This window comes from Pinus tabuliformis, chromosome 2_1 (genome assembly GCF_031772625.1).
Source record: "Pinus tabuliformis cultivar Carrire ecotype Pingquan chromosome 2_1, CPIR1, whole genome shotgun sequence".
Classification (NCBI taxonomy): Eukaryota; Viridiplantae; Streptophyta; class Pinopsida; order Pinales; family Pinaceae; genus Pinus; species Pinus tabuliformis.
In genome coordinates, this window is record NC_142299.1 from 984,409,444 (window position 1) to 984,434,802 (window position 25,359).

Here is a 25,359-nt window from a genome sequence, read left to right on the forward strand (position 1 = left end):
AAAAAATTCAAACGGAAAAACCTTTCAACCTTGAGACCGAAATAGGCAAGTTGAAGATAGCAATTCCATTGTCAGAATTGGCTAAGCATGACGTCTATAGAGAACAAATTAGCAGATCACTTCAAATTTCGGAAAACAGAGATGCAGTAAATGTCTTTGATGACCAACCAGAATTAATTTTTGGTCCTGAAGTAAACGGTAAAGCAGTAGATAGAGGGGTTCCTCCTTTCTATGTAAGTCTGAATATTCATGACAAAATGCTGCACAATGCAATGTTTGATTCGGGAGCTTCCCATAATTTAATGCCCAAATCTGTGATGGAAAAGTTGGACCTAGATATCACCAGGCCATGCAAAGACTTGTTCTCTTTTGATTCAAGTCAGGTCAGATGCCTAGGATTGATCAAAGATTTAGGTGTATCACTAGTTCAATACCCTACCAAGGCAATCTTAATGGATGTAGTGGTAGCTGACATTCCACCAAAATATGGCATGTTGCTGTCTAGATCTTGGGGTGCAAAGCTCCAAGGATCTTTGCAGTTGGACATGTCCTATGCCACCATTTCAGTATTTGGCCAGCCAAAGAGATTGTATGGTGAAACTTTGATGAAATATGTAGTGAGTAGCCAGGAGAAACCCCAGAATTTTCCCATCTATTCCATGCATTATGATATGGACTCCTTCATCCTATACAATGCTGAAATTTACCCTCCAACTGATGACAAGGTTTTAGCATTAGCACAAGAAGAAATCATAAATGTAAAATCTAGTGTTCAGATTCAAGAAATTTTTGTGAACAATGGTATATCAGACATACAAGGGAAACCACATCAAACTGAAAATCCAAATATCCCTAGCAAGAAAATTTCTAAGACCCCTGATACTATCTGTAATCATGAAATCCTATGGTATCTAGAGTTTGATGGATCAGTCAATAAACTAGGAGCAGGAGTAGGAATTTGGATACATAATGTGGAAAATGATCATGTTGAAGGATGTGCATATAGATTGAATTTTAGATGCACTAATAACATGGCTAAATATGAAGCCCTTTTGCTAGGAGTTAAAGTGATCAAAACTCTAGGGGTAGTTAGGGTATCAATTTTGGGAGACTCTGATTTAGTTATTCAACAAATGAAAGGAAACTTCCTCACAAATGATCTCAGATTAAGGTCTTATAGAGGGGAAACAATCAAAATACTCAATACCTTTCTAGAAACACAGCTTGCCAAAATTTCAAGGAAACACAATTTGCATGCTCACAGTTTGGCAACATTTGCCAGCACTTGTAAACTGCCATTCGAGCCTAATCATCATTTTACAGCTGAAATTAAACACAGGCCAACTGTACCTGACAATGTAAAAAACTAGCAAGTGTTTGACAATGACACTCAGATTAATAATTTCCTGACCTTAAAAGAAGAATTTTCCAGCACTAATATAGACACAGGCACTGTGGGAGAAGTTGATCAAATAGACAAAGTTGAAACATGCATTGCAGCTGAAATAGCAACTCAAATATTACATCCAACAAAATTTACCAACAAAGAGTTGCAAGAGTGTTGTTGGGAAAAGTATCCAATACGGAATGACCCTATCCCACTCTAAGGGTGATAGTACCTCAGCAACAACCGAATGTAAAGCTATTCAAGATTACTTCTTTACGAGATGTAAGAGAGGGGAGAAAGAGATCCACTAACCGTTGTCTTCCGCTAATGTTTGATCCAATCTTCTCTCCTTGCTGCTTGCTCCCAGCTCCTTGCTCTTTCACTGGCCCAGCTACACAAAGATCCTGCAAAAGCACAAGAAAGGGAAACTACAAGAAGCATACATCCATAATTGATTCAAGGATTAGAATAAATCAAATATACAAGCATCAATACGCCACAGAGACACATGCATATAGAAGAACCTCAAATGCTTTATTAATGGAAGAAGTAAAGTTCTGAGAGTGTTACAACCATAAGAGGCCCAACCCAGCAACACCTCCCAGCAGAAAGAAATCTCCTCTTCACCTCCTTCAAAGCAATCACCCAATAGTTCTATACTCAAACCAACAGCACTTCCTTACATTCACAAGATTCCAGCCCCCCCTATAGACCTCATGAGAGAGCTCTATATATAGGAGATTTGGAGAAAGGATGAGTCAGCTTGAGCTTGGCATGAAGCGGACTAGTCTCCTCTCCCACTTCAGTTATACTTCAGTTCTTGAGTCCACTTGGAGTTTCTTGCTTCCACTTGGAGATCTAGATCCTCTTACTCATCACAAGGCGAATTCCCTGATCCAAGTGTCATTTTGGAAGCTTCCTGGGCATTTGACACCTTGCAGAATGACTGTGCCAGTTGGCCAATCTCGCCCAGCGCAGGTAGCCTTCATTAGATTTGACATTCAGCGCAGGTACAGAGTGGAGCAGTTGACATTCAGCGCAGATGCTCAGTGGAGCAGTTGACATGATCCAGAATTAGCTTGTTTTTGAGTGTTTTCAGGTGGAGAACTGATTTTTAGTGCTGTGGTTTGCTGACCTTGTTCCTCTAGGGGTAGGAACAACATGTTTAGGGACTTTGGATCCCTTAGATTATCGACATTTCATGCTTCATGCTGTAAGGCACAAAAATGTCTATAACAGTTGCCCCCTAAAGTATGAGGTCGTTTATCGGGTGAAATGCTTTATCAGGAGGATCCGAAGTTCATTCAATCGCTGAGAGGTGCCCTGTAATAAAATACAATACAATACATTATTTTTCATTCTGCTTTCATGATCTAGCTGAGGCGGGCATTCCCATGCTCAGCTTTATAAATTCATTTTGGTACATAGAACAGACGACCGTCTGATGGTAGACTGATAATTCTCTGCTGAAATTATCATCCTTTGAGTAGGATGATCATCTTCTGCAATGATGTACATATCAAATGTCTTTATATTTCCTGAATATATATCGCAGCCCGGATGGATGAAACTAGATCCGGGGTCTTCAACTCGTTCGATCTTCACTCTAAGTACAAGTCGATCCATGTGAGAATTGCGCTGAAGTCGAACATGGAAAGACATCGCTTGATTACCGGTCAATAATGTAAACCGTTAACAAGCGCGAGAGGGATCACCAATAATGACAATGACCCTCAAGGTACTGCAGTACAATTCACGTGGTGTGAATAAAGGACTTGGCGTCGAACACCACGCAAAATCTTCTGGTCGAAGGTCATTGATGTATACCTGTCGCCGGAAGTGAGAAACTTGCCATTGAGGCATGCAAGCTTCAAAGTACTGGGGGGGGTTGTTCCTAGATCAACTTCCTGGATAATGAGCTGAAGTCGACAAGAAGCGATCCGTCAAAGGAGGGCCTTAATGAATCCCACATCAGTGACACGGAACGGAGCTAATGATTTTAGTGGAGGTGAAAACAATCTGTGAAATATGATTCAGGGTGGCGATCATGGGTGGATGAAGGATAATGTATGGCAGTGGATGGGACACGGTTGACTCTTTCTGAACACATCTCTTGAACATATAACGACACTGATGTGATGGATCGGTAGCATTACCCCAAATGTGGATGGTTTGGCGAGGACCATAGTGATGAGACCGGTGAATGAAACAACCCAACCCGATGTGATACGGAGGACAAAGTGTCATGTTCAAGAGCGACTTGCTACCATTAAAGCTTTGAGGTTCTCCCAATTTTTCCCCAGTCATTTCTGACCAGTACCTCTTTATTTTTGTCAAGCTTGAGGAGGATAACATATGCTTGTTCTATAACCTGCCCTTCGGGCAAGCCCATCGCTATGTTTTGACGAGCTTAGCGATAGGGAAACTCGTTCTCGTCTAAAGACAAGTTTGTCGCTATTTAATCATTTTAACGAGTCTAACGACAAGGAAAACTCGGTCCTTTTCATTTTTAGAGAGTCTGAAAAGGTACAGAAAGTTAACTCCAAAATTCCTTTTTCGTCATCTAATCCCTTAAGTCCGAAAAAGTGTAAAACAATACAGAAGGGACGAGTTTTCGATAACTTTAACGAGCCGAATAAAACAAGCGCTCGACCTTTTTGTGCAATAATCCCTCAGGTCCAAAAAGATTAAAATCTAGAAGAGGGATAGCTCTTCCGGTCATTTTTAACGAGCTGGAAGGCCAAAACTCGGCAAACTTTTCATATTTTACGAGTCAGGAGAAAAGAGCTCAAAGAAGACTCGTCTTTTGAGGAACGAGTGATAAACAGGGATAGCAGTAGATTCCAGGTACAGGTTGGAATTTTCCAATCACGGCAGTGTCACAAGGATGGCTAGGTGAAATCACTCTTCGCAGCTGTTCCTCAAAATAGGTAAACAATCATATGGAGGTGAACGATTGGCCAAATGGAATGGAGGTGGCGAGTGCAAACACGACCAAGGCTTTTTATGGATAATAAATTTACGATCACAATGGTTATTTACTGGTACTGGGTTCATTTTTTAAAGAGCTTGAATGCGCCAAAACACTGCTCATTCTTATGTTTATTTTTTAACGAGCATGAACTATGTGCTAAAACTGCTCGGATCTTCGCTTTTCTATTTTTTAACGAGCATAAATTCCACGGTAAAACTGCTCGATTTTATTTTACATGCCTCTAGCATAATAATGCAAACGAGGTGCATGCCCCCTAGACTTCAGGGGGTCGTTTCATTTTTTAATGAGGTTGACAAAATAAAGAACTATCCTCTTGACTCTTTATTTCATTTTTTAACGAGGTTGACATGAGATAGGAACTATCCTCGAAGCTTTAGATCCATTAGAAATAGAAGGTTTCATATTCCACTGTGGCCATTTCCGCCAGATCACTCGTAGGCGGTAGGGCAACAGTACCCATTAACTTGGGGTCTTTTAGGAAAATTACTCCGATATTTTGGAGAGAATGATTGCTTCCATGGATCATTGGAATACTTCCCGTAATGAATGATGGCACAACTTTTGTCGAAGTTGTTGTCGAACTGCTTGGTTGATCTTTCTCCTCGCTGTTCGACAGCTGCGGATTTCTGTTCCTTGTCGAAATCAAAGTATCATTCTGTTGCTTAGAGTTCGACAACATTAGCACCTGGCACGAGGAAGTATTTCCACTATCAACCAGATTTTGACTTTGATTGGGAAACGGATCAGTCAACACAGCTGGATTTTTCGGACTCTTAAAGAATCTTTTTATCTCAGCTTTGTATGGACAGTCTCTTGTCCAGTGATCCTCATCGCATATCTGACACCCAAAAGGTGGTTTCCCTTTTCCAGGAGAAGTTTTTCGAGGAGATGACTCTCCTTGTTTCTTCTTCTTCCCTTTGTTTTGTTTCTTCTTGCTTCCTGGTTGATTGGTTTCTTTGCCTTTATCTTCTGATACGGCATTTACTTCCGAAGCAAGAATTTCTTCTTTTGCATTTTGATCCGAATTCTTACGGGCTTTCTTTGAAGAATCCTTTATCGATTTCGCGTTTTCCGTGCCTATCACACCATCACCGGCATGAGAGTCACTATTCGATTTAGGAGGAGGAGGAATTGAAAATTCCGGTCTAGGGGCGTCAGGTATTTTGTCGTAGAGCGTGCCGGACTGAGTATAAACTAAGTCCAAATATTGCGCACGAGCAATGACTTGCTCCTCTGTTACGACTCCCCCCTTGGCCACATCTTCCGTAATAGCCGGAAGTAACGACTTTATAAACCATTCAGCTAATAGCTGATCGGGAACATATGTTTTCACCATCCTACGACGACGACGCCACTCATGTATATGATCAGATATATGGGTGGCAGTAGTCTGCTTGAAGTTGGTTAATATTTCTGTTCCCGTTTCATACCTTATCGGTAATTGAAAATGTGTTAAGAAAGTCGTGGCTAGGGAACTAAAATTGTCGAAAGAGGCTCTTGGCAATTCAATATACCATTTAGCCGCTGGACCTGTCAATGTCCTCTGAAAAAGGCGAAGTCTTATCGAATCATCGTTTAGGGTGTTCGACGAACACCACAGATGAAAAGTCATCACGTGATTCGATGGGTCTTCACCTGGATTTCCATTGAATTTAGGAATGTCAGATGGAAGTTTATGAGGAATCGCTGGCCACCAAGGGGCATAAGCAATCGGATCGTTGGTTAACCGGTGTAGATCGGGTAACTCTAAAGTTGCCACGAATGGTAACTGTTGATTCAGGTTAGGTGAAGCGTAACCAGGGTACGATGGAACCGCTTGAGCAGTGGGTCTTTGCATACCATCATAATGTAATTGATGTTGGTATGACTGATACGGTTGGTGGACTTGACCACTATAAAGTGGCTGGTTTTGACCGTTTTGGATATACGATTGTCCACTATTCGCAAAGATCTGCTGCTCAGAACTTTGGTACACTTGCTGGAATTGCGGTTGTTGGTATTGCACAAGCCATGGTTGTGACGCCATGTTTTGTTGTGCTATGCTAACCGCTGGACCAAGGTGTGGGGTAATTGTACCCGTTTGGACCTGTGTCGCCCCACCAGTTGGTGATTGTGGTTGTGACCCATGGTCAAGTGGCTGTTGCATTACAATCTGAGATATCTGAGGTTGACATGCAACAGGTATCGCTTGAACTTGTGACACGGTTACAATAGCCGGTGTGGTTGGGATGTTCGTCACAGGTACACACTGTTGCATAGAATATACAACCGTTGGTTGTTGAGGTAGCATAGGTACCCAACTACTTGATGCAATTCCAGTGTAACCTGAGCATTGTTGTGAACTCACGTATGGGTACCCTCCCGGAGGGGGTAATGAAAGGGCATATTGCCCCCCATACGGTATCAATCCCGAACTCAAGGGGATTGATTGCCCAGATTGACCTCCAAATGGATCAATTTGGTGAGTTTCAACATAAGAGTTGCCGGGTATTACTCCGGATGAACAAACTGGAACAGACCATACTGTCGAAATAGTCCCTTGGTGGACTCCTTCTAGCTGTTGTGAGCTAGTTGGGACAGCTGGTATGCCGGCAAACATTGTCGGAGTGACGGCAGGGGCTTCTGCTGTCGCTGTGTCATTTGACACAGTCCTAGATGATGACGGCTGTTCAGACATTTTAAGTCTATCCATTAGATTGCCTAGCGATTCTACAGGAACTTCCACTTGTGGTGGATTAACTTCTGATGAAGGAAATAGAGTGACCCCGACTCCAAAATGAGTTGGAGTACTTGCTTGCGGATCCTCTGCAATTTCCTCTATCGCAATCAAACCCGGTGGAAGAGGAAGACCGTCAGGTCCGTAAAATATTTCTGGTGCCGAAGAAGTGGTTGCTTCGACAGGGACAGTTGTTTGAGGAACAAAACTCTCTGGACCGGTTACAGATGGAACTGGTTCAGTTATACAAGTATTTGCCCCCAGACTAGGATCAGTATTACTGTCCTTCTGTGGCTGTTGAACTTCTTCTATAGAGGCAGGGTTTCCAGAAATGTTAGGAGTAACCGAAACCTCAGATGCAGTTGGAACACTTGTTCTAATTTTCAAAGGAGATTTTGAACCGGTTAAACGAGTTCGCTTTGCCCGTACTGTTTTCGATTCCGGGGACAAAGACGGTTGACTCGTAAGCCTCCGTGAACGACGGGGTTTCAATTGACTTTCTTCCACGATTGCGGATTACTCGATCAACTAAAATATTAAAAGGGGAAATTTGTGTTTCCGAATTGAATGAATTTTATTAGATGCTTTTAGACACAACTTGCTTTTTCACTTTTTAAGAGTCGAGAAAAAGCTAAAGATGACTCTAGTCTCCTTCGATGTATTAACGAGCCCGAAGTGACAAATGCTCGGTTGGACTTTTTCAGTTATAGAGTTTGAAAAAGGCCAAAAGAAACTGCTCTGGAGATCTAGGCAGAGGGTGTGCCAAACCTTTCGCAAAACCACAGAATACGTTTTACGGTACGGGTGGTCGATCTTCGTTAATTCTGTGTTCACTGCATTGCGATCAGTAGGGCGGCCGACACGGCTTCCTAAGGATAAAAGATATATGCCTATAGGGGTCTCCCAATATATACGCGACGGTACGTGGGAGCACAAGTCCGTATTAGTGCCACCGACTCTCAGGAGGAATCACCCACCTTCGTCGAGACCGACAGTCACTACGTTTAACGACGCCGGAACACGTCTCTAGCTTAGACCTCTATGTGTTTGCGTTATGTTTCAAAGCGTAGTTAGGTTCATTCAATATATTTTAAGTTGATCTTTTTAAAGTTTGCCTTTCAAGGTTCACCACGAGATGTATTGATACAAATTCCTAAATGCAGTCTAAGATGAGAAGCAAGCTTTTTCAATCTTTTCGACTTATGAAAATCTTAACTACTGAGGGAAAAGAGAGACAAAATCTTTTCACACAGATCAAAGAGCACTCGCTAATGCACTTTTTCCCTAAATCAACATACAAACTTATATGCAAAATGCAAAATGCAGGTATTTCTTTTCTCTTTCTTAATGTTTGTGCGACACAAAAAAGAAAGCTGTTGTATAATTTCGAATTCAATTTCAAGCGAAAGCAAACAAGCTTGTCCAAAATCCAAAGACACCTTAAGATTTACTTGTTTCGACACCAGAAATATATGAATTCAAACCATATGACGAAAGCAAAAACCCAATCAGCTATGAACAGCAAACAAACTAACTCTTAAGATCAAAACGACACTCTATCACAGGTCTAGATCTAAGAGGCCACAACAAGACTAGTTCACTTTTCGTTATGGGAAACTGTAAATGGCATAAGAAATACACAAATAAAAAACACAGTTTCTTTATACAACCGAGGAGGAATAGTGGTAAGGAAAGTTGGCTTCAGATAGGCATATTGACTGGTAACAGGCAGCAAAAACAAGAGTGAAAACAGGGCAAGAAACAGCAGGAAACCCCAGTAGCACAAGGCAAGACTGGTCCAGCGCAGGTGGAACACAGGCAGTTTGACCTTCAGCGTAGGTAGCCCCTTCGGGAACTGCGCTGAAATGCAGACAGCCTTCACACAGCCTGCACTGAAGAACGAAACTTTCGTTTCTCTTGGTTTCAGGGTCACAGATTGCTCAAAAATTCACAGTTTTTGGTCAAATCAGAAGCTATCAGTCAAGGAAACACTAAGGGATGACAAGGAGGATGAAAAGCTATCACTAAGAGCTTATTAGAGTCCTTGTGGATCAGCTCTTCAAATCATAAACTTGCCCAGAAACTGAGCTAGAGTAGCTGCCCTCTACTTTGCATTTGAAAGATCCAAATGCAGTTCGATTCGGTACTCCCTTTGTTTATGAAATGAATAGCAAAACACAAACAACCAACAAGATACGATCCCCAGCGGAGTCGCCAATTTGTTGTTGGGAAAAGTATCCAATATGGAATGACCCTATCCCACTCTAAGGGTGATAGTACCTCAGCAACAACCGAATGTAAAGCTATTCAAGATTACTTCTTTATGAGATGTAAGAGAGGGGAGAAAGAGATCCACTAACCATTGTCTTCTGCTAATGTTTGATCCAATCTTCTCTCCTTGCTGCTTGCTCCCAGCTCCTTGCTCTTTCACTGGCCCAGCTACACAAAGATCCTGCAAAAGCACAAGAAAGGGAAACTAAAAGAAGCATACATCCATAATTGATTCAAGGATTAGAATAAATCAAATATACAAGCATCAATACGCCACAGAGACACATGCATATAGAAGAACCTCAAATGCTTTATTAATGGAAGAAGTAAAGTTCTGAGAGTGTTACAACCATAAGAGGCCCAACCCAGCAACACCTCCCAGCAGAAAGAAATCTCCTCTTCACCTCCTTCAAAACAATCACCCAATAGTTCTATACTCAAACCAACAGCACTTCCTTACATTCACAAGATTCCAGCCCCCCCTATAGACCTCATGAGAGAGCTCTATATATAGGAGATTTGGAGAAAGGATGAGTCAGCTTGAGCTTGGCATGAAGCAGACTAGTGTCCTCTCCCACTTCAGTTATACTTCAGTTCTTGAGTCCACTTGGAGTTTCTTGCTTCCACTTGGAGATCTAGATCCTCTTACTCATCACAAGGCGAATTCCCTGATCCAAGTGTCATTTTGGAAGCTTCCTGGGCATTTGACAACTTGCAGAATGACTGTGCCACTTGGCCAATCTCGCCCAGCGCAGGTAGCCTTCATTAGATTTGACATTCAGCGCTGGTACAGAGTGGAGCAGTTGACATTCAGCGCAGATGCTCAGTGGAGCAGTTGACATGATCCAGAATTAGCTTGTTTTTTAGTGTTTTCAGGTGGAGAACTGATTTTTAGTGCTGTGGTTTGCTGACCTTGTTCCTCTAGGGGTAGGAACAACATGTTTAGGGACTTTGGATCCCTTAGATTATTGACATTTCATGCTTCATGCTGTAAGGCACAAAAATGTCTATAACAAAGAGCTTAAGGAAATAGACTTTGATGAAGCTATAGGAGGACAATCTGAAGTTATTGATTTAAAGGACAATTTTTTTCCGACAGGATTAACTCCTCTAGAAGACATTTTCGATTCTAATGATATCCCAAGGAAACCCAAAATGCAGCCCTTAAACGCAGATATTGAGGACTATAACATAGGGACTGAGCAGAATCCTAAAATGATAAAATTGTCCAAAGATTTTCCTCCTGACCAAAAGCTGAAATATATTGAACTGTTTAAGGATTTCAGGACGTTTTTTCATGGAGCTATGAAGATCTCAAATCCTATGATGCTTCTGTGATTCAGCATACAATACCCCTCAAAGAAAATCAAAAACCGTTCAAACAAAAACTCAGAAGGGTTAACCCTGTACTCCTCCCTCTAATTGAAAAAGAAGTCAAGAGAATGTATGAAGCTAGGATAATTGCACCCATTAGATTTTCAGAATGGGTCTCCAATTTAGTGCCCACTAGAAAGAAAATAGGAGAGATCAGACTGTGTGTTGATTTGAGGAATCTAAACAAAGTCTCTTTAAAATACCACTACCCCTTACCTAAGATGGACCATATTTTACAAAGGGTAGTAGGTGCCTCTATAATTTCACTGCTAGATGGGTTTTCAGGCTTCAACCAAATTTTAGTTCACCCTGATGATCAAGAAAAAACTGCTTTTACAACTCCATGGGGAACTTTCAAATATGTGAAAATGCCATTTGGACTCAAGAATGCAGGGGCAACCTTCCAACGTGCAATGGACATAGCTTTTGCTAAATAAATTCATGATTTTCTAGTCATATACTTAGATGATCTCACTGTGTTTTCCAAATCAGATCAGCAGCACCTAGAGCATCTGAGACAAGTGTTTTTAACCTGCAGAAAATATGGTATATCACTAAATCCAAAAAAGTCATTATTTGGCCTAGAAGAAGGAAAACTATTGGGTCACATAATCTCAAGAGATGGCATCAAAATTGATCATGATCGAATACAAGCCATTTTACAAATACGACATCCCAGAAATGTTAAAGAACTCCAAGCTTTCTTAGGGAAAATTAATTTTTTAAGAAGATTTATACCCAACTTGTCTGAACTAATAAGACTATTAAATAATATGCTGAAGAAAGATTCCAAGGTAAAATGGACAATAGAAGCCAAACAAGCATTTGAAGAAATCAAGATAGCCTTAACCAAAACACCAGTCCTCACAAGCCCAAAATTTGACAGAGACTTCATTATATTTTCATTTGCATCTGAACACACTATTGTTGTTGTTTTGCTATAGAAAGATAATCAAAGATGTGAAAAACCCATAGCCTTCTTTAGCGAAGCACTAAGGGATGCACCTCTAAAATACCCAATCATGGAAAAACAAGCTTATGCATTTGTGAAAGCCATCAAAGATTTCAGAGTCTATGTACTATACTCTCATGTAATAGCTTATGTGCCAAGCACTGTTGTCAAATATATCCTAACCCAAAAGGGGATTGAAGGCAAAAGAGGTAAATGGATTGCTACTATATTAGAGTATGATATTGAGATAAAACCTACAAAGCTCATAAAAGGACAGGGATTGGCTAAACTCTTGAATGAAACCAATTGCCAAGCCCTAGATATTGATGAATTGGATAATGAACAGGAGATGGCGACTCCACAAATCAGCCAGGCCTTCATAGAATCACCTTGGTATGCCGGATATATGTTATGTATTATTAAACCTGCAGGCTCCTCCAGGGTTTTCCAGAACAAAGAAAATGTTTATAAAAATGAAAGCTTTAAAGTTTTGTATTTTAGATGGTGCTCTTTTTTGGAAAAATCATGAAGGTCTTCTATTAAATTGTCTGGTAAAAGATGAAATTGACAAAGTGCTTAAAGAATTTCATGCAGGGGACTGTGGTGGACATTTGTATTGGAAATCAACTGCTGATAAAATCCTAAGGGCTGGATTTCACTGGCCCACTTTGTTTGCTGATGTCAAAAAGTTTGTTACTGCTTGCCATAAATGTCAAATCTTTGAAGGCAAGAGGAAACTTCTGCCTCTACCCCTTAGACCAATTTCCACTGAAAGACCATTTCAGCAATGGGGTTTAGATTTCATTGGGGAAATTCACCCTCCCTCTTTTGGCCAGCATAAATGGATTTTGACTGCTACAGATTATTTTACCAAGTGGATAGAGGCCATCCCTTATAAACAAGCCAATGATTTAGTGATCATGCAATTCTTAGAGACCAACATCCTATCAAGATTTGGCTGTCCTGAAAAGATTATAACAGACAATGCTGTTGCTTTTAAATCCAAGAGAATGATCAATTTTTGTCACAAATACCACATTACCTTAGGCCACTCCACAACCTATTACCCCCAAGGTAATGGTCTAGCTGAGTCATCCAATAAAAGCCTAATGAATATCATTAAGAAAGTATTGGAAGAAAACAAGAAAAATTGGCATAAGAAGCTTATAAATGCATTATGGGCAGACAGACTGACTACTAAGAGATCCATTGGAACTAGTCCCTATGAGCTTGTATATGGGATGGAAGATGTATTTCCCTCCTCCCTGGGAATACCTGTAATGAAATTATTGCAAGAAGTCCAAGTACAGCCCAATGACATCCAGAGAAGAATAAATCGGACTATGCATTTGCAGCAGACTAGAGAAGAGGTATATCAAAGATCTCAAGTGCTACAAGAAAAACTTAAGAAGATATTTGACAAGCGGACCAAGGCAGAGGATTTTTTCATAGGAGACAAAGTACTGAAATGGGATTCCAGAAGAGAAGATAAAGGAAAACATGGGAAGTTTGACTTCCTATGGAAGGGACTTTTTGTTATTCAGGCCTCACAAGGAAACAAGACCTACGTTTTGAAAAGCTTGGATGGTACAAAAGCAGAAGATGGACCAGTGAATGGGTCGGATGCTGAAATATTATTTTGATCCAGTTTGTTGATATGTCAGGACTCTAACTTTTACATAACAATGCTTAGTTTCTGTAGTTTATTACAGCAATAAAATTGGAAGGAATGTGTAGGAAATTTTGAGGAACAGTCAAGGAATTATGCTACCTTTTTGTGTTACCCTTTTTTTAGTTTACCAGAAGTGGAAAAAGAAGACTTGGGAATTGAAAATATGAGAACAAACATTTAGACAAATTATCCAAAACAGAGGTACAATGGTTTGGATCAGCTCTGTACAGTTTGTTTACTTACAGCAAAGAAAAATTTTAGAATACAGCAAGAATTGTACATAAGGCCATCTAACCTGTTGTTCTTGACCTTTCACCAAGAAAAACCATCCCCAAGTGGAGCCAGTGTTATGCTCCTATACCAATAGGTGTCATATTTCATGATTGACTGGTAAAATCCCAAATATGTTCATCCTTTCCATGCTGCAAAGGTTTCCATATTTCGAAAAGATCAAAAAATTAAAAAACGAAAAGAGGGTATGCCCTAAAAGAAAGATCAAAGGGCAAAAACAATGAAATGGTCAAAAGAAAAATGAAAGAAATGAACCCCAAAAAGAAGACCAGGAAAGTGTGCTAGTCCAAAATTCCACTACTATTCTATTTTTGCAAAGAATCTCATTGTGTGTAATTGGTTGACTCTTGCCACAGTTGATGAATGGTCGAACAGCTTCATCTTGGCCAATTCATGTTTAAATTTCTTGTTTTAGAGATGGAGAATAAAATTTGTCCAAACAGTTCAATCTTGGCAGATAAGTAGTTAGGTAGAGAAGCAAAAGAGCTCACGAGTTAAATCTGAGCCCTTGGAAGAAATAAGGGCAGACTTAGACAGTATTCCCATGAAAAGAAAAAGAAAATTTGTGAGGGTTTGCTAGTCCTAGTGCACCCATGGAAGAAGAGAAAAAATGTTAGGTAAAATAGGCTGGGTGGGTAGTTTTGGTGTTGCAGAAGCATGCTTATGATTAATCTTTGTTTCTCAAGAGGTTCATATTATTGATATCATCAGTACAATGGCAATTGTTTGGTTACAACTCAAGTGATGCATGTCTAACTTCCCTTCACACTTCTCCCAAAATCACTTACTAACCACCCCCTAAGGATATTGAGATCTGCTCAATACTCTTAAATCACTCCATTTCACGAAAAAACCTGAGGAAAATAGCATTCCTGCTTAATGCAAAGAAGCCACATTTCTGGTGTAAAACCCTATTCATTTCCTTAAGCCTAAGTTTTTGACTCTACAACTTAGTGCTTTTTTTTCAAACATATCTCTCATACTAACACATTAACCTTATTATATAATCCCCATATAGTTTGTTCCCCCCGTATTATGTAAACATATAAAAAAGCCCAAAAAATTTAATATCTCGCCCCCGATCGATTACGACCATATTTCAGTTTACAAAGGAATTATAAGGTTCATCTGGAACCATATAATAACCCTCCCCGTGCATAAATACCCAAAGGTCAATTAACATCAGGTTAGTTCACTGTTAAAAACCCCGACAGCCAATCAAACCCGCCCCAATATATTTAAGTCATTATTTATATATGTGGGTCCCTGCGCCGTAACCCTCTGCCACCTCAGACATCCACTAACCATTGGATCTAGGCCCGTTGATCAGACGGCCCAGAATCATATCACGGCACCCTTACCTACTGATATTTACGGCTGGGGGAGCCGGCGGTATTCCCGCCGTACTTGGGACACGCGGTGCCCTCCCGGCATGCTCGCGACCCCTCCACTCAAAACCACCATAGCGCATAAGCGGTGCAGGCCGATACCGCTTACCGCCCTCCCGTTGACCCCGTCCGCTTACGTCACATCCATGTCATCGCCACATCAGCATTCCGTACCCTGCGTTGCCACAAAACATTACGTCTTGATGACGTCAGCCAACCCAAAAGCTCCAAAAGCCTGCGAAGCCGAATTTTTGATAAAAAACCTGTAAAATTGTCATTTTCTTTCATTTTCATTGGTTGTTTTCACAAGACTATTTCATTCAAAATTACGTCCAGCAGCTGCAGGAGCTCCAGTCTGCCACCTGGCCAAGCAAAGACCAGTCTCCTGCTGCTCAACTCGTCAGTCAACCTGCCAATTACACTCGTTCACCTCCAAAACATAGGTATTTACCCCGTCTCACCTCCCGAACCTGTGTTTTTGGTTTTCCTCTGCAAAATTGTACCTATAGGAGCCAATTTTAAATTCAAGCAGTCCATAATTGCCATACCAACCCATCCAAAAACTGCTCTGTTTCTCTTTTTCCACAGAAATTCAACCTTCGGTTTAAAAACACATAAAATTGAACAATGGAAGCCCCTGTGGCCCTCAATGTCGTGCCTCTCAATGCACCTCATACAGACCAGCATCATTTACCCTTGGCCGACAGAGATTTCCAAATAAAAGACCCAATTGGTTGCCAAAATCATCTTCATACTTTTTGCCTAATCAGAAATAGTCATTTAAACAATTCTGATATCTATGGAATATGGGAATCCAATCTCCCCAAGTATTACCTTCCCTCAGTCAATATATTCCCAGATATTATTCGCCACTGCTGTGCCAATTATGACCCTATCAATAAAGCAGTTATCTGTCCATCACAAACTATTCTCTTTCATGTAACTGCTGAGTCTATCAATGAAATGTTGCACTTCCTTCTAGCTCAGCCTCTTGCTCCTCTTTCCATGGGATATTTGCTGCAGCAAAGCTCTCAACTGTCCAGTGCAGAAATAGCTCGGATTGCTAAGTTATTCATGAAACCAGAATGCCAGTCCCAAGGCCCACCTTCTTATTTATATGTCACGTTCAATGAGACTGGAAGAATACTTCTTAACATGATATCAGTAATCTTGGGATTCAGGTTCAGTGAATTTGTGGATGAGATTGTCCTAGTTCTGTTATCCACCTTTACTCCAGGATAGCCCCTTGCTATTAAGTATGACTATGCCTCTTTCATTGCTGACAAAATCCATGCCCAATTTATGAATCTGGAAAGAGAAGGAGTGTTTAAATACACAAGTTTCATATACCATCTGCTGTTGTATTACCACCCAGACATTTTTATATTTCCCATCAGAAAATTGGATGCCAAAGGAGAGAGGAGATCTGCAATCTTTTGGACCTCGGTCTTCCACAGAATTGTTGAATCCCCTTATACCTACTGTGAATTCATTGACCTGTTTATACATCCATCCTCCACTCTATTGATAGGAGCTCCTCCTCGTAGGCTCTCTGGTGACATAAGGAAGATTTTACAGCTCTCCAAGAACTACAGGATAAGTGACTGGTACTTCTACCAGGATCACACTGAAATCAGGATATATGGCTGTGAGTTGTGCCCTTATAAGCTACCCAAATATGTGCCTATGAGACTGTTTGCTCTGGAATATTTCAGGCAACTTATTAATGCAGATTTGACTCACTTTTGCAATGTGAAGAAAAAAGCTCAGTTGAGGATAAGAAACCAATTAGGCCCCTTTATCATTAACAAAAGGGAAGCATGGGAAGATGCTAACAAGATATTAGGGGAAGACCTTAAATTGAAGAAAAGCTTTTGGTGGGTACCATATGACCCAAATGGCTTTATAAGTGAAAGAAAAGTAAAAAACCGGCTGTCAACTTACACACATCATAGGATCCCTGAAGTAGAGCAATATGCTAATCAAGATGAGTGGATAATCGGTACATTAGTAGAAGAACTTACTCGGCAAGAAACAATGGAACAAGCCATGAAAGATTTAGAAAATACCCTTGACTTGGACTCTTTTGGATAGGTATCTTTCAAGCTGCCTCAGCAAGTTGGAGTGGGTACATCTTCTGCTGCGACTTCACAGCAACCTATACAAGGGGCCAGCACACCAGTTTCAGGTTATTCAAAGGCAAGGAAGTGATAGGCACAGGGAAACAAGAAATGACTGATCAACAAGAGAAAATTCCTCTAGTGCAGACCAAAGCAGCAGAGATTCCTGCACTACAGACTCCTCTAAATGAGGAAAAATGTAATAAAAGGGACAAAGAAGAGGCCACACCCATCAGTGGACCTGCAGAACAGCTAGGTGCTAAAATACAAAGACTGAATCCTCTATCTGAAGAGGAAATCATTGAAGAAACAATAGAAAGCCTAAGAGGTGATAGGGCAACTAGCCCACAGACCTCACCAATGATAGACACATCAACCAGTTCACACAGGCAGGAACTGGAAAGGCAGCATAGTGTGGAAGTTTCATCCACAAAGCCACCAAGTAAGCAGATCTCTGATGTCAAAAGAACATTCACAAAGTTAAAGGCTAGAAATGATCCATTGAGGTTGCAAATTTATGACCAATATCTCAAGATGGCCCCCACAAAACAGCAAAGATTGATGTCTGCCTATGACATAAAGGAGGAAAAAATGATCATGAGCTACTTCAAGCCCAAGGTGTAGCGACCACAATCGGCAGCTGATTATATCAGGACAAATCTGGAGGTCTTGGCCAAAGACATTCATCCAATAGACCAGATTGAGCTGCACAAACAGACTAGAGAAATGGTGTATTCCACGCTAGTTGATAAAACAATGTTGGATCATAAATTGCAAAACTCATTAGAGAACACATCTTCTCAGCTAGTTTTAGAGAAAGCTTCTTCTTTAGCAAAGGACAACAGGATCAAGTCCTTGGAGGATATTATCATTGAACTGGGACATGATCCCAAAGATGCCAAAGGCATAAAGGCATAAATGAGGAAGAAGGAAGAGGACATTGCTGCCCTTAGAAAACAACTCAAAATGCCCCCTTCTATGCATCCATAGACATCAGATGTTGTACAACAGAAGTCCGAAGAGGACATGATGGAGCTGCTCATGAGATTGAATGAGAGATTGAGTGAGACAGAGCAGAAATTGGAGAAAGCATTACAAGATAATAAGGGAGAGTCGACCTCCCAGCCACCTGAAGTAGCTCCAACAGTCACAACTGCCCCTCCCACAGTTATAGCAGTAGTGCCTTCCACTGTCCCAGCATCAACTGCAGAAATCACCATAGCAGCAGCACTAGGCAGCAGTACAACCATGAACACAGAGAAATTAATTAAAGCCATGGAGGAGTTGAAACTGCAAGTATCTTAATTGAAGCAAGTCAAAGAAAAACTGGCAAAGATTGAGAAAAGCTATGATAAATCTAAAATGAATGTGGCAAAAAAAACAAGGGAATTCAAAGCATTGGAGAACAAGGTAAGAGCCTTAGAAAAAGATCTCTCTCTGCATAAGCCTCTGGCAGAAATCAGAGGAATTTTGTGGACCAACATCATTCAATCACTTAGTGGTGTATGGAGGTCTATTCAGACCATTTATGAACATATTGATTTGATAAAAATATCCCAAGTGGAAGTTCAAAAAACCAGAGCCTTATTGGGACAGATGCCTGAGCAAGCTAACAGGCTAATACATTTTTTGAATACCAAGACCAGTGAAGAACTACAAGCACTTGATATCAGAGACAGAACAGGTATCATTTTGGATATTAAGAGAGTTCTAACCATGAGAACTCTAATGCAAAACTTGGACAGAAGATGCCAGGACATGCAGGAGGAAATTGATTCTTTCACAGACAAATTTACGGTCTTGAATCAAAAGGGTTTGGTAGGTCCTCTGGGAGATAATGATCGTTTGATGAAGCACAAGGACTATGTAGACAAATTAAATACATTTTTTGTCAACCAGGCTAGTGCATCTTCAAGTACTTCAATAGAAAAAGCACTTCCATCTGGCCAATCCCTTTATGACAGCCTGGAAAATCTTTTTTACATAGAGCATGAGGTGAAGCATCTATTCACCATCCCTCCTAGCTTCTACAGGTACACAGAGACTGATGAAACTTTAAGAAAGCTGTAGAGACATAAAATAACAGGACTAGATTGGTGGTAGAACATGCTAGAGATCCTGTAAAACTTATCATTGGTCAAATCAAATTCGTGCACCACCTGTTACAATGCGCATAACAAAAAATAATCAAGGTCCTGCAAATCAAAGTGTATCACATCAGCATTAAACAAAATCCATCCAAAGAAGAAAATCATCGCAGAGGATCAGTGGAAGACAACTAGGAAACCGACTTGCAGCATCTACCTCCAGTACTTCTCATAAATTCGGATCAACCAGCGCAGCACGAATTTATTACATCTATTTATTATCTCCCTGTTTTCGAGACTATCTGTCTCTATCTATGTAAGAGAAACATTAATTGTCAGCAGATATTTATTTCTATCAAATATTTTGCATAATATCTTGGCATTTTTTGTATAAATACCCCCTCAGAAGAAGTATTTGGGGTTGGTTGATTGGGATGCATTCTCAGACTTTGACTGTAATACTGAGCAATATTTGGAATAAAAGGTTGTTGGAACCATTTGTCTTGCTCACTGGATGAAGAATTGATGCTAAGGACCATGTTGCAGAATTCTTGAATCGTTTTATGGATCAATAAGTCTCTTCTAACTTGTGTTTTACAGTTTCTATGTTTAATATATCATATATGTTTCATGATCTAAATAATAGAGAAAAAGAATAACCCAGAATTTGCTTGTTTTCACTCTGTGTTCAATCTCTGTTATTATTAATGTTTTCTTCAGAATTAGCATAAACAATGAATTCTTAATTGCTCCTGTTTCCCCTGGTTCTTTCATCTTGAATATTAGCTAAGGAATTCTTAATTTCTCCCTAGAAATAATCATCCATTTTCCCTCTGTCAACATGATGAAGGATTCTTAATTGCCCTTCACCCATTGACTCCATTCCATCAGATTTCAGCCTATAAATTGTTCCATATTTGAGTACCTTGCTCTGTGATAAATCCTCTGATAAGAAACTTAACCCAGGAAGCCATCCTTCTTTGACTCCATCATGCCCAATGGACTGAAATGTTTCAGTTTTACCTCACTGTTCTATTGAGTCCCCATCCTTCCAACCAAAACTTTAAACAAAACCCTTGCACTTCATAACTAGCCTAATACACCTCAAAACAAAGCTAAATCATAAAGAGAGAGCCCTCTCTAGATGCAGATTGGCTAGAATCTGTGTCTAAAAGATTGGTCTATGGTTACCTTGGCCGTATTCCCTTTCTTACAACTTTTGGGAACAACTTGAGTGATAACATCACGAACATAAAAAAACAAAAAAAAAATTGTAAAACTTTCAAAAACTTAATGGTCAAAGTAACTTACCTAAAGCATTCCATTGCTCACCCTCAGGAAACTCAAGCTCATGATCATCACGAAAATCCATCCATGTGTAAGGATAATCATCAATAATGATGAAATTTCTATGCAACCACCCAAAGAAGGCTGGTGAAAATTTGATCACTGAAGGGCCTGCATGTCATCTCATGTGGTCTATCCACCTCCTCATCTGTGGGGTCCTCGGATCTATGGGATTGAGTACAATATGTTGAGGTTGTAGTAATGGTACCCACTCTAGAGCAAAAGAGACTAAGATCACACCATAGCCAAAGTTTTACAACTTCCCCTCCTTTGCTTTAGTAATTTGTTCCTTACAAGTGACCAAGACACCCTCACTTGAGTTGAATAATGTCATCTCTAGACACTTTATTCCATACTGCATGTATGATTTTCTTGCTACATGTAGTGTTGAGCTGCCTACCAATCTTGCAATAATGAAAAAGATTGTTCTCAAAGGCAATTGGGTCACATCCTTCATTATGATCTTTCCATCCCTAGTAAGAAGGGTTCAAGGTCTACAATAGGTAGTGATATAGTCTTTCACTATCTCACTGCCACTTCTTTCACCTAGAAGAGAGATGGGGGCACCTTGATTTGACAATCCTGTCAGAAAGTAAATATCTTCTACCTGTATCTCAAGTATATTATCCCCAAACCTAAATGTCTGTGCCTAAATATCCCATGAACAAACAAGGTATTTCAACAACTCCATCTGTTTCCTCATACCAAGAAGCCATAAGAATTTCAATAGCCCACAATTTTTGAGTGTCTGTATGGTAGCAGGGTCATTAGCTACATTCAAATCTTATTCCTAATGTTCTCTTTCTCTCCAAATGAATGCCATTTTTTGCTAATGGGTAATTGAAACATCAACAAGGAATCCATTAGGCTATTTCCCATGAAAAACACCTAACAAAATTTGAGGCAAAACTGAAGGGAAACTTAGAAAAATGTGCCCAACACACCCCAATAGTGATTACCAAAGAATTTCGACTTTGTTTAAAGTGTTTCTCTTCTTAGGTGAAACACAATTTTTGACACAGGGGGGTGTGCTGGTCCCAGGGAATTTCTTACGAACCCCAGGGGCCTCAAAACCTTAAAAAATTTGCATGAAAACAAAAAAATGAACCATGGAAATATAGAGAAAGGTTTTAGTTCCTACCTAGAAGCGACAACACTCGAAGTGGTTCCTTGGATTGGCGGCAATCAATTGTAGAAGATCGAGGGAAAAAGGGCTCCAAATCTCATTGTTGAAGGTAAAATGCGAAATGGTAAAAATGAGAAGTCATTTTGAATATTTTTGGTCTTTTTGTCATTATTTTATTCATTTTTAGTATTTTGGCCTAGATATGCTTCATTTTTACTATGAAATAAGTATGTGTAATCCTTCTTGTGGTGTTTTGAGAAAGTCGACAACTATGAGCAGGTTTTCATTATGTTTGAACATGTTACTTTGACCACAAAGTATAATTTTATCTCCTTTTCGAACTCTTTAAACCTATGAAAGAGGAACCCACCTAGAGTCCTCTTTCATTTCTTTTAAGACTCCCAAAATATGAAAAGATTTTTTAGCACTTTTCTTTTTGAACTCATAAAAGTAAATGAAAAGAAGTCTACTCAGTATAAGTTTAACATTTTTCCGGACTGAGATAAACTAACTACAAAAAAAGAATACAATACTCAAACATGGCTAAGAGGTTCTCTTAGGTATTTGTAACACCCTCCTCCCACATCTACCAAAGTAACTGGCCAACCAGGGAAAATATGTGACGAGAGGCTACTATGATTAGATTCAACCTCATATGCGACCTTAAGGAAATGGAATTGAAAAAGACACAACATACAGACCTTCCACATCAGCTACAAGACCCTTGAGAACCATCCCAACACTTTAGGTAGCTTGCCCCTAGGTCCTGCTGAAGTTTTTGACCACTTGACCTTTGGACGCTCTCATGCTATAGGCCTACCAGTGTCCAAGAGGCTCTGGATTCTCTCATTATATAGACATGTCAGCATTTAGGGATTATTTTTTCCAGTTTTGTGCCTTCATCACCGAGATTTAAGCCACATTTTCAAGCCCATAGCCCAAGTCACTTCCTAGAATTGAATGCCATCTTCAGAATAGTAAAGAAACAAGGAAACCATGATGTAAAAGAAAATAGTTTAACAATCTCTTAACCATACCCCTACTAGCCATGACAGAAATTTTGTCAAACATATCACAAATATGTAATCTACAGGTGTAAACAACAAATTTAAGTATAGGGATCTCATACTTATATTTTAATCGCTAAGAACCATTTTTCCCTCATACAATTTGCTACATTATCATCTATTAGGCCATAGATACATTGTCCATTCATTTACAAGTAAAAACATGATGAGAGCCATACATGGCCACTATCATGAAACACATATATAAACAACATAATGGTAGCAGAAATACCAAATAAATCACATCCATATCATCCAAATATAAACCAGTACATTTACACATGAAAAAACAAGGGATTTACTTTCTCATTAATGAATTTAGAAACCAACCAGGGATGGGACTGCCACATTCCACCCGACCATATATTGGCTTAGAAAAATCTTTCTTCATCCAATCACCCTCGTGCCATATTCCAAGCATGAATGTGGGACTCATAACCAACCAAAAAGAACCAAACAAGCATGGACACTACCAGAGTTCTCTGCCTACACCGTGAGGAACTTTAGTGCCTCCTATTCTCTCAGGCTTTACCATAATGCACAGTCTGATCCAAGGATCACTAGGCCCTACACCAAGACACACTCTCTAGGCTTTACCATACATCCCATCCTGGGACTACTAGGCCCAACAAAGATCAATCCACCTCTTGGCTTTACCATATATCGCGCCATTCATTGGCAAGGATTCCTAGGACCACCGAGGCATACAATCCTACATTTACCACAACCCACATTCTGGCTCAAGGGTTACTATGCTAGTGGATTTAACATGACCATGGTCTGGTTCAGGGACCACTATACCATGTGTTTCTCATTTCACAAATCCACCCCACTCAGCTTCGAATCCATCCAGAAATCCATCTCAACCGATGTATGAGAATCCATCTCATCAAGGATATATGGAAATGGAAAGGCTTGGCTGAAAACATTGTCACACCTGGCAAAACCCATTCCATGATATAAAAGAACCACATGTAATACTATGCATGCCAAATCTAGCAAGGAATCATGAAAATCAATACCTACAAAGAATCATGTTACAGATGCTTGATCCTGCTCTTCCTTGCTTTCTTTTTCCTTCCTCTTTCCTTCTTTACCTTTCTTGATCCAATGCCAAAGTTCTCTAAGAAAAATCGAAGTGTCCAAGAGTGATAGAGAGAGAGAGAATAATGAGAGAGCTCCAAAACTAAACTGACCAAGCTTGCCCACTGATCCTCAGAAGCCTTTTTATCAATGAGGCCTCTATTTTTTTTATTTTCCATTATTTCCTTCATTTTCCTCCTCACATGTGACATGATCATGATTTCTTTATGTTAATGTTTATGTATATGTATGTATGCCACTATTCAACAGGATTGTTAGATCATTCTTGTGGAGGAAAGATTGCTTATGCAGGTGAGTGGCATGGTTAGGTTCCTGGTCTTATGGGGAATCAAGTGGGGAGAGTAGTCATGACAAATATACGAGGTCAATATCATGTGGATATGGGTTAATATTGTATGCTTGTATTATGCCTATGTTTATGCTATGATAGGTAACTCTTAGGGATACATTAGTTGAATGAAAGCAGTGAGATTCGAGGCATGTTAGGATAAGCATGGATAAGACACTGGAAGCAAGGTTGCTTGGTAGAGAATGTGTGGTTTTGGATGTGTGGTACTATTGTTGTGCATATGTTGTATAATTAGAGGAAATTTCAACTCAAAAATAGCCACCTAAGAAAAAAAAAGAAATTAATAAAATAATGCCATGTATACAATTTTTTAATATATCATTTTTAATATTTTACTTTTATCAAAATTACCAAATAAATGTCATGTTTATCAAAATAACTGTATATATATTTTAGATTTAAATTAATTTATTAGCACAAGATTTAATAAAGCTTAAATTAAAAAGGTAACTTTAAAATTTAAATTTAAATTACCTAATTTTAAATTAAAAAAGTAAATTTAAAATTTAAATTAGTTACACACCATTAAAATAAATAATTGTATATATATAAATTTATTAATACAAGATTTAAATTAGAAAAGTAAATTTAAAATTTAAATTAAATTTAAATTTAAATTACACAAATAAATGCACTTTTAGCCAAATAACTGTAAATATATATTTTATATTTAAATTAATTTGTTTACACAAGGTTTAATAAAAATTAAATTAAAAAGGTAAATTTAAAACTTAAATTATTTATGCGTCATTAAAAACACACTCAACCCAATGACCCATGATTTACCCTTCATTAAAAATATTCTCGATATTATTACTTTTTATATAAAATGATATTATTTTTATTTTTGATGTTTAATATAGTCATGGGTCACTTGGGCACCATTCACGCTTAAGGTAGGTAAATTATATTATTAAAAAAATTGTTGGTGCCTAGTCACACCTGTATCTCTTTTGAATTTTAAAAGATTTTGATTAGCTTACACATTATGACATGGAAATTCAATGTTAACCTTTTAAAATCAATTTCCTCTAATTGGCATATTGCATCTGTGATGTTGTGTGCATGTAGTGTTGTGTATATATAGTGTTGTTTATGCAATGTTATGTACAT